At 59.2% G+C, this 10,000-nt stretch overlaps 1 non-coding gene and 2 pseudogenes across 1 annotated transcript; all 3 read right to left on the bottom strand.

Moving 5' to 3' along the window:
- Positions 1 to 55: 55 nt before the first annotated feature.
- Positions 56 to 1,317, bottom strand: LOC145273283 (large subunit ribosomal RNA; annotated as a pseudogene).
- Positions 1,318 to 3,299: 1,982 nt separating this feature from the next.
- On the bottom strand, positions 3,300 to 3,457 carry LOC145273349 (5.8S ribosomal RNA). Its single transcript, XR_013866342.1, has one exon. It is a non-coding gene; the product is annotated as a 5.8S ribosomal RNA (ribosomal RNA).
- Positions 3,458 to 3,852: 395 nt separating this feature from the next.
- LOC145273490 (small subunit ribosomal RNA) lies at positions 3,853 to 6,221 on the bottom strand (annotated as a pseudogene).
- Positions 6,222 to 10,000: the final 3,779 nt, after the last annotated feature.

Below are 10,000 nucleotides of genomic sequence, written 5' to 3' on the forward strand. Positions count from 1 at the left end.
GGAACCCTTCTCCACTTCGGTCTTCGAAGGTCTCGTTCGAATATTTGCTACTACCACCGAGATCTGCACCCGCGGTCGGCTCCACCCGGGCTCGCGCCCTAGGCTTCCGTGCTCGCCGCGGCGCCCTCCTACTCGTCGCGGCATCGTTTCGGCGCGAAAGTTCATCGCTCCTCGCCGCGACGGTCCGGCATCGGTCCGTCGCTCCAGCGCCATCCATTTTCGGGGCCGGTCGATTCGGCAGGTGAGTTGTTACACACTCCTTAGCGGATTCCGACTTCCGTGGCCACCGTCCTGCTGTCTATATCGACCGACACCCTTTCGGGGATCTCATGGGCGTCGCGTTAGGCACCTTAGCCGGACGTTTGGTTCATCCCACAGCGCCAGTTCTGCTTACCAAAAGTGGCCCACTTGGCACTCGCATTCGAGGTGACCAACCGCCCAGCGAAGCGTGCTGGCGGCGGCGGCCGGATGGGTCGGCTCCGTCGTTCGGGAGAGTCGGCCCGTTCCACCCGTTCCGAGTTCGAGAGTAGGTCGAGGCCGTGAACGGCCCCGGGGCCTCCAATCGTTCGCTTTACCGGATGGAATTGCGACGATCGAGCGCCAGCTATCCTGAGGGAAACTTCGGAGGGAACCAGCTACTAGACGGCTCGATTGGTCTTTCGCCCCTACACCCGGTTCCGACGATCGATTTGCACGTCAGAGGCGCTTCGGACTTCCACCAGAGTTTCCTCTGGCTTCATCCCGACCGGGCGTGGATCGCCATCTTTCGGGTCCCTGGTCGCTCGCTACGCCAGAGTCGGCCGAGTCGTACTCGGAAAAAGGGGAAACCGACCCGGGGGTGATGCGCCCGCGCGCAGCGCCTAAACTCGACGACAAAATAGGACTAGTTCAAGCCGCGGGATCTCACCGATGGGCGGAAGGAGGATATGGAAGCTGGCGCCCGGCAATTCCCCTTTTTGGAAGATGCGCCGGTCCCCTCTCGGGGAGGAGGGAAAAACAACCGCACGTCAGCCACGAGCCTTCCCTCTCCTATCTCTCTCGGGAAGAGAGAAAAAAGGAAAAGTTGCGGGCACCGCAGCAGCGACGGCGGAAGGCCGAAAACGCCGCGCCGGCGGGATCGGGCACGGCTCGGAGGCGGGTGAGGCGAGGAGAAGACGACGGCACGAGACCGACGACACCCCCCGACGACCCCCGGACGACTTTGCCACGACACCTCTCCCGATCGACGCCCTCCTACACGCTCTCTCGCTTTCGCTTCGCCTTCGGGGTTAGTCAGAGGTGGCCCCTACGACTCGCGAACGGCCAGGACTCCTCGGTCCGTGTTTCAAGACGGGTCGGGTGGGTTGCCGATGCACGTCGCTGACCCGGGGTGGCGGGCGGCTCGAGTAAAAAAGCGTCGCCGAGCGACCTCTCCGGAAACGGAAACGGGCGCGGGCGGGGTTGCCCCCGACAAGAACCCGAAACGTCGGCGAGGTGCGTGACGGCGAGGCCGCGCCAGTCCTATCCCGCCTCTCATCGCGCACGCGCCCGAGACGGTGGGGCGCCTAAGGAGCGACACACAGAGTGCGTCGCCCGCACGCGACTTCCGGCGGGATCAAAACGGACCGGCTCGCCACGTGTAACGGATCGTGTCAGATTTCCTCCGTTCCCGGCAGAAAGGGGCAGTTACGTTCGCGGGCCCGACGGCCGGTGGCCCCCGACTTCACAAGGTGGGAAGACGGGGGTTTTCAGGGTGATGAAACGCCTGCCGCCTACGGAAAAAAACCCGCGTGTTCGACCTGCACGCCGGGAACGGGTCGCGACGACGGACCGGAGGGGAAGTGCGTCCGGTGCCGGCCGCGCGGAGGTCGCGCCGAAGCGCCCGCGCCATGATTACGCCGAGCGATGATGAAGGGGACGGGTGCAGCGGAGTCGCGCGCGGAGGGAGCAGGAGGAAAGAAGAAGCGGCGGCGACGGATGCGGCGGGTTAGGGCCCGGCGGCAGCAGCGATCGAGAGGACGAGTCCCCTCCGTCGCAGCCAACCGACGCAGCCACCTACCGACGCCGCGGTCGTCACCACGTTTCCCTTCCCGCTATCCACGCGGCCCGTCTCCTTCGTCGGCGACGCGGGCACAAAAGCTGGAACCGCGGGGAACGAGTCCCCCGCGGACACGACGAACGACGACCTGTGCCGCGACGGCCTCTCTTTCAAGAACACACATCGAGTTTGGGCTCGAGCCTAGGCAGCACCGGACTGAGTCCCCCCGCGATCGCGGTGAGCGGTCCCACCCGTTTACCCCTGGGCGGTTTCACGTTCTCTTGAACTCTCTCTCCAAAGTTCTTTTCAACTTTCCCTCACGGTACTTGTCGACTATCGGACTCGTCCCGGTATTTAGCCTTGGATGGAGCTTACCACCCGATTTGGGCTGCGTTCCCAAGCAACCCGACTCTCGGATCGAAGGCCGTCGCTCGCCGTCCGCACCGAATGGGCCTGGCACCCGCCGCGGGCGGCCCCGATCGAGGGAACTCCGAACTATGCGAGACGAAAACGAACGGCTGCCTTCGACCCATGCGCCACACGTCCCGAAGCCTTTTACTTGCGACGGGATTCGGCGTTGGGCTTCTCCCGGTTCACTCGCCGTTACTAAGGGAATCCCGGTTGGTTTCTTTTCCTCCGCTTAGCGATATGCTTAAGTTCAGCGGGTCGTCTCGTCCGAGCCGAGGGCGGCGGTTTTTAGTAGAGTGTGGTGTTTGGAGGAGAGGAATCTCGATCGGTACCCTCCGTGTGACGACGGCTGGCCGATATAGCGCCCGTCCGACCGAAAATGAAGAAGCCAACAATTAAAAAAAAGCCTGGGTCCTCCCCATCCGACGTTGCCTACGACGCGGCCACCTTTTTACGGTGCGACGGCCGTGCTCGTCGCGCTGCTCGAGGCGTCGCTGAGAGACACCTTCATGAGGCAGAGAGCGAGACGAGCAGGCGGCGCTTACGTCGGCAGTCGGTTAGGTCGGTGCTTTTTTTTTGTTTTGTTCTCCCTTCGGCTGCTTTCGGACAGACTCCTCCTGCTCCTCCTCCACAGTGTTTCTTCACGCGGTCGAAAAGGGAAAAGACTCCGCGGTCTGCCAGCGGGAGACGAAGGAGGAGGCCGGAGAGGGTTTTAAAAAAAAAAAAGACATTGAAAGGAGTCAATTCTTTTTTTATTTTTCTTCCCCCTCGTCACTCGCTCCTGCGACGTCCCGGTTACCACCGTGCCGAGGACCGGGCGGGCACGGGGACGGCAAGATGTCGTTTCGTTAACGGAGAAAGACATGTAACGTTCCGCCTCTCGACCGGACGTGGCCCCGAGACAAGGGATCTCGGGGCCGCAATGTGCGTTCGAGGTGTCGATGTTCACTGAGTCCTGCAATTCGCATCAGTTCTCGCGGCTGGCCGCGCTCTTCATCGACGGACGAGCCGAGTGATCCCCCGTCCAGGGTTCAGCACTTGGGTTTTTTTATATTAGTTTTTGTTTATATAGATTTAGTAGTGTGCGAGGAGGTCTGTGCGAGGAGGCGTGACGGCATTGCAATGTCGCGAGTAGTTTGTTTTTAGCTAGCGGCGGTGGCACAGCGGCTGCAAAAAAACAAAAAACGATAAAGCGGCGACAAGGCAAAGAAGAAGCGGCCATCACTTGCGGTGGGCGAAAAAACAAACAGGTGGTAAGACGCGGAAGCAAGCAAGAAGAGCTGGGGCTTTAAAAACCTCCGCGTCACCACAAATCTATCTCTCGCTCCGCCTTTTATAGGTTTGTTTGCGCGCATTCGAGGCGTTGACGCCGACAGACAGAGGAGGTAGGCCGGAAAACAACAAACCAGTCTCGAACGGGAAAACGGTAATGATCCTTCCGCAGGTTCACCTACGGAAACCTTGTTACGACTTTTACTTCCTCTAAACGATCGGGTTCGGTCGTCTTCTCCAGGCATCGAACGCCGAGGCGTAGATGCACGAGTGTCGTGACGGACACGTCGCGCACTGCCCGGCGGCGTCGTCGGCCAGATCCGAGGACCTCACCGGACCGTTCGATCGGTAGTAGCGACGGGCGGTGTGTACAAAGGGCAGGGACGTGATCGACGCGGGCTGTTGACCCGCGCCTACCGGGAATTCCTCGTTCACGGGGTTGGTTACAGGCCCCGATCCCTATCACGGGAGGTGGTTCAGAGGTTTCCCAACCCTCTCGGGCCGGGGCGAAGTCCCCGCTGATACCTCCAGTGTAGCGCGCGTGCGGCCCCGGACATCTAAGGGCATCACAGACCTGTTATCGCTCCGCCTCGTGTGGCTTTCTGCCACCCGTCCCTCTAAGAAGTGCGTGAGAAAACCGACCCGGACCCGAGCGCCACGGAGGACGCCGAGCCCGCCGTAAAAATCACTGACATCGGCGCACTAGTTAGCAGGCCGGAGTCTCGTTCGTTATCGGAATCAACCAGACGGATCGCTCCACCAACTAAGAACGGCCATGCACCACCACCCACCGAATCGAGAAAGAGCTATCGATCTGTCAATCCTACCGGTGTCCGGACCGGGTGAGTTTTCCCGTGTTGAGTCAAATTAAGCCGCAGGCTCCACTCCTGGTGGTGCCCTTCCGTCAATTCCTTTAAGTTTCAGCTTTGCAACCATACTCCCCCCGGAACCGAACTCTGGTTTCCCGCAGGCTACCCGCCGGGTCATGGAAGCGAACGCCGGCGGATCGCCGGTCGGCATCGTTTACGGTCGGAACTACGACGGTATCTGATCGTCTTCGAACCTCCGACTTTCGCTCTTGATCGAGGAAAACGTGCTTGCCACACGCCATCGCTGCAGTTCGTCTTGCGACGATCCAAGAATTTCACCTCTAACGTCGCAATACGAGTGGCCCCGACCGCTCCCTTCGATCATTGCCTCGCCGTAGACGGAGACCGACAGACGTAGACGAGGCCCTCTTCCATCATTCCATGCTTATCGTATGCAAGCTTGAACAGCCCGCTCTGAGCACTCTAATTTTTTCAAAGTGAACGTACCGGCCGCCGCGGACACTCGGTTAAGAGCACCCTTGGAGGAGAAACCGCCGACCGCAACACGCGCGCAGACAAGACACGAAGCAGGGACTCGGAGCGGACCGGGGGGTTCAAAAAAAAGAGGAACGCGCGGAAAGGGAGAGGGAGAGAAGCGCGGGGGTCAGAGTGCGGGGATGCGAATGAACGCACCCAAACACACACACGTAGCACCCCCCCGTTAGACTACTCCCGGAACCGAACCGACGACCACTTGTTTTTTTTTCCCGGATCCCGATCACGACCTCCTCGTCCACCTCGCCGGCAGGACCGCGTGGCGGGTATGCTAGCGGTTGACACCGGCGGAAAGGGCCGGGAATGCGAACGGACGACCAAAGTCAACGACGGACGATGGCGCCGCCGCCCCGGGGCCGCTTGCGCGACCACGAACCCGAGTTCGGACTACGAGCTTTTTAACCGCAACAACTTTAATATACGCTACCGGAGCTGGAATTACCGCGGCTGCTGGCACCAGACTTGCCCTCCGGTTGGTCCTCGTTAACGGATTTGAAGTGTACTCATTCCGATCGCGGGGCCTCGACAGAGTCCCGCGTCGTTATTTTTCGTCACTACCTCCCCGTGCCGGGAGTGGGTAATTTGCGCGCCTGCTGCCTTCCTTGGATGTGGTAGCCGTTTCGCATGCTCCCTCTCCGGAATCGAACCCCGATTCCCCGTTACCCGTAGTAACCACGGTAGGCACTTAACCGACCGTCGACAGTTGATAGGGCGGACCCTCGAGAGACCCGTCGCCGGGCGTGAAAGCTCGTGCGATCGACCAGTGAGTTATCCAGAGTCACCAAAGCGGAGCGCGCCGCCCTATGAGCCCCGCCACCGAACGGACCCGCGAGCGGGAACGCCGACGACGGGAGGACGGAATGACGCGCATCGGTCTCAGTCTAATATGTAGCGCCGCGACCCGGAACGGCCGACGCGGGTGCCAGCGCGCGAGGCGTGGCGACGACGGCGCGCCGACCGATCGCGGCCTGTGTCACATGTATTAGCTCTAGAATTGCCACAGTTATCCATCGCCTCCGAGGAGGAATACGGTCCCGAGGATTAGGTCCGGTTCCTGAGCCATTCGCGGTTTCGCCCGTTCTAATGCGTGGCGTGAACTTACACTTGCATGGCTTAAGCTTTGAGACAAGCATATGACTACTGGCAGGATCAACCAGGTATCGTTGGAATTTGGGACTTTGTTTCGACAGAACGACAGACCGACCGACCGACCGACCGACATAAGACAGACAACTACAACGACGGGCACGTGTTTATTTATTTTTCGAGGGGGTTCGCCGTCAGTAGAAGCGCGCTGCCCGCGCTGATGGCCTCTTTTTTGTTTCTCCCCTGACTTGGACCGAGACCGAGACTCAAAGAACGAAAGCGACCAACGTCGACAACAACAACGACAACGGCACCCTTGACAGCGATACATACGACAAACGACAAGCAGCACGACGGCAGTGCACACGGACATCGAGGGTCAAGGTGCAGACTGAACTCGCCGAGGTCGTCGTCATCGTGGTCGCCATCGATTCCGTCTCGTCGTCGTCGTCGTCAACGTCCACGTCACAGCCGGCCGAGAAGAGAGAACAGACGACAGCGTCGACAACAACAACATCGACAACGGCACCCTTGACAGCGATACATACGACAAACGACAAACAGCACGACGGCAGTGCACACGGACATCGGAGGTCAAGGTGCAGACTGGAATCGTCGAGGTCGTCGTCATCGTGGTCGCCATCGATGCCGTCTCGTCGTCGTCGTCGTCGTCTTCGTCGTCGTCGTCGTCGTCGTCATCAACGTACCAACCGACCGAGACGAGAGAGCAAGCAACAACGTCGACAACAACAACGACAACGGCACCCTTGACAGCGATACATACGACAAACGACAAACAGCACGACGGCAGTGCACACGGACATCGGAGGTCAAGGTGCAGACTGAACTCGTCGAGGTCGTCGTCATCGTGGTCGCCATCGATGCCGTCTCGTCGTCGTCGTCGTCTCCGTCGTCGTCGTCGTCGTCGCCAACGTCAACGTCAACATCACAGCCGTCATCGGGGAGGAGCTGGACCAGGGCAGCGGCGGCGTAAATTTTCCCGTCACCTTCGTCGTCGCCTTCGTCGACCGACCGACCGACCGGCGTCGTGTTCGTGCTCGGAAAACCGAGGAGAGACAACGTGCACATGGCGCGTTCTCGCAAGCGGCTCCTCGGTCCGATTTTTTTGGGCGGCTTTTTCGAGCTTTTTTTTTTTTCTCACCCTTTCGTCCGTGCGACGGCGAACGTTAGGGGAAAAAAAAAAAAAAAAAAACGACAACAACGCGGCGGACCGGGCGAACAACATCGTCGACACACACGACATTGACGACCGGTCCCCCTTTTCACAATCGCATCGAGATAAAAACGAACGAGTCCGATTCGAGCACCGAGTCGCGAGCGGGAGGACTGTCGGTGCAAGTATCGATCACTGACGTGAGCGCTTCGCCGGACAGAGGATGGCTCATCCGGCAGCCGTGCAAATCGACGGTATGGGAAGAACGAACAAGAAGAGCAACGACTTGATCGGCGGCTTGGGAACTGCGGACGGTGAAAACGGGTTAATCGACTGCGACCACGACTGCTCGATCGATCTTCTTTGGCGCTAACAAAGGTGGAGGTGGCGCAAGAAGGGACTAGCGCTATCACCGTCCACGTATCAGAAGATGCGGCGGCAGACGTCGACGCTTATGCGTTGTCGGACGAGAAGTCGCTGCAGCACGTGTACCGCGAGCGGGACGTCCAAGGTTTTGCCAGACGGAAAGAAATCGGGTGTCAGCGAACGTTCACACGGCTGTGAGATCGGACGCTGACAGGAGTAGGAGGCGGCAGGCAGGCGGCGGTTACGGCGGCGGCGCCTGCTGCTGCTCATCCTCCTGTTTGCTGCGGCGACTTCCAGGACGGGAGAGCATCGAACAACGTACGTATGGTTACAAGGGGATCAGGATCTACATAGTGCATCCCCCGCGGCTATTTTTGTTTGTTTGTTCGCTCGTTCGTTAATTCGTTCGTTCGTTCGTTCGTTCGTTACAATGTACGTTTTTCCGTTCGACGGCGGCAGAGAGCGGCGGCGTTTCTCCCTAATCCGGAGGATTTATCGGTCGCACAGCGATGGGTCGTTCGGCCGATCATCGAAAGATTCGCAGGTAGTGGTTGAATGGCAGAACGGCAGCAACAACAGCGGCGGCTGAGAGCGGCGAACGCTGAGGCGGAAGCAGAAGCTGCAGCAAACGTATCGGCTAAACATGGTGGACATAGATATGGCTGACGACGCGGGTACCACGACGACTATGGAACCAGGAAAAGGAGCCGTTAGTTGTTCCAACATATCGTTCGACACGTCGAGCAGCCCTAGGTCCACGGAGAAGCACACACACGTACCACGTATTATAACCTAACGACGATGAGCGGGCGCACGGTTGGCAGGAACGAAGGCGGCGGATCAAAACAAGTTGGAGCGCGGCGACAGCGATAACGGTGACAGCCCTAGGCGGCGGAGATGCCACTTTCTGACGCCTTTGCGACAAGCCCGTAGAGACGTTCCGGACCACCACGAGGCAAAGAGTCGCTGCTCCGACGAACCGACACACCAAAGTGTGCTTCCTACCGAACATGTTTTATAAAACTTTCAAACTGGAAAACCCCAGAAATGGTGTTGGTATTCGTCCAGACCCACCTCCGACACCTGAAAATGGTGGTCAAAAAAAACGTCGATTATACGAAGCGACATTTCTGGTCGGCGATTTTCCAGTTTTACGCCTACTGCCACATGGGGATGTCGGTAGGCGTCGCAAAGTGCCTTCTCGACGCCTAGGCACACCAGGACTTTGTCATTTTTTTCCCCCTCGACATTCCTGGTCCGGTCTATTCCGATTTTACACCTACCGCCATGTGGGGGTGGCAGTAGGCGTCGAAAAGTGCCTTCTCGACCGCTAGCGACACCACTACTTTATCGAGCTCTGGAGGCCCGCACACCGACCCGGGGGCCGCGGAGTCGACCCCGGGGGCCTCCTGGCGTCGCCGCCGCTCACTTGGACGCCTTCCGCAACCTGTGGTCCCGCTCGGGGCCGCCGGGAGCCTCGCCGACCTGACCGGTGTCGGTAGGCGTCTGGAAGCGCCCGGCCGACCTGGACGAGGTCCCCCTGGCCCCCGGGGGACACCCCTTAGTTGGATGGGGGTGCTGTCCCGGGCACACATGCAACCCGCGGCCGCCTACCGACAGCCCCCTTCGCTCGATCGCTACTCCTTTCCAACATATGTCGGAGAAGCCGGGCGGTTGTGAAACCCCAGAAATGGTGTTGGTATTCGTCCAGACCCACCTCCGACACCTGAAAATGGTGGTCAAAAAAAACGTCGATTATACGAAGCGACATTTCTGGTCGGCGATTTTCCAGTTTTGCGCCTACCGCCATGTGGGGGTGGCAGTAGGCGTCGAAAAGTGCCTTCTCGACCGCTAGCGACACCACTACTTTATCGAGCTCTGGAGGCCCGCACACCGACCCGGGGGCCGCGGAGTCGACCCCGGGGGCCTCCTGGCGTCGCCGCCGCTCACTTGGGACGCCTTCCGCAACCTGTGGTCCCGCTCGGGGCCGCCGGGAGCCTCGCCGACCTGACCGGTGTCGGTAGGCGTCAGTCAAACTTGCTTAAGAGGCAAAGCCTCCTCACCACCTTAAGAGAGTCACAGTTAGTCCCGCCGTTTACCCGTGGTCGTCGTCGGGGGTGCCGGTCGGTGTGTTTCGGCGTGTTTCTTTCTTACTTTAGCTCGCTCCTATAAGCTAACTCAGCAGCCCTGCTAAAATCAATTTATCATTATTTTCAATCTATCGAAAATCTTAATTTATTATTATTTTCCAACTATCGAAAATCTTAATAGAGTTGGGGTTTTTTGTTTGTTTTTTTTTTTAAATTCCATTGT

This window comes from Euprymna scolopes, unplaced genomic scaffold, assembly GCF_053919585.1.
Source record: "Euprymna scolopes isolate OS-2025 unplaced genomic scaffold, ASM5391958v1 sca1, whole genome shotgun sequence".
Classification (NCBI taxonomy): domain Eukaryota; kingdom Metazoa; phylum Mollusca; class Cephalopoda; order Sepiida; family Sepiolidae; genus Euprymna; species Euprymna scolopes.